This window comes from Myotis davidii, unplaced genomic scaffold (genome assembly GCF_000327345.1).
Source record: "Myotis davidii unplaced genomic scaffold, ASM32734v1 scaffold1075, whole genome shotgun sequence".
NCBI classification, from domain to species: domain Eukaryota; kingdom Metazoa; phylum Chordata; class Mammalia; order Chiroptera; family Vespertilionidae; genus Myotis; species Myotis davidii.
In genome coordinates, this window is record NW_006286224.1 from 94,082 (window position 1) to 94,388 (window position 307).

Here is a 307-nt window from a genome sequence, read left to right on the forward strand (position 1 = left end):
CAATGGATTACTCCAGCTCTGACTCCAGCTCTGAGATCCCAGATCGCTGAAAGCTGGTTTCTGGGGTTTTTTTTAGCTTCTATATTTGTTAAAATGTTTCAAACTGCATGCTCAGAGGCCTGCAGCGGCAGGCGTGGAACGTTGGTTTCCTCCGTCACTGAAGAAAGCAAGCCTCATGTTAGTTTCAAGCTGCCTGGCAGCCGGCCGCCATCTTGGCTGGCAGTTAATTTGCATATCTCGCTGATTAGCCAATGAAAAGGGTAGCGGTCGTACGCCAATTACCATGTTTCTCTTTTATTAGTGTAGA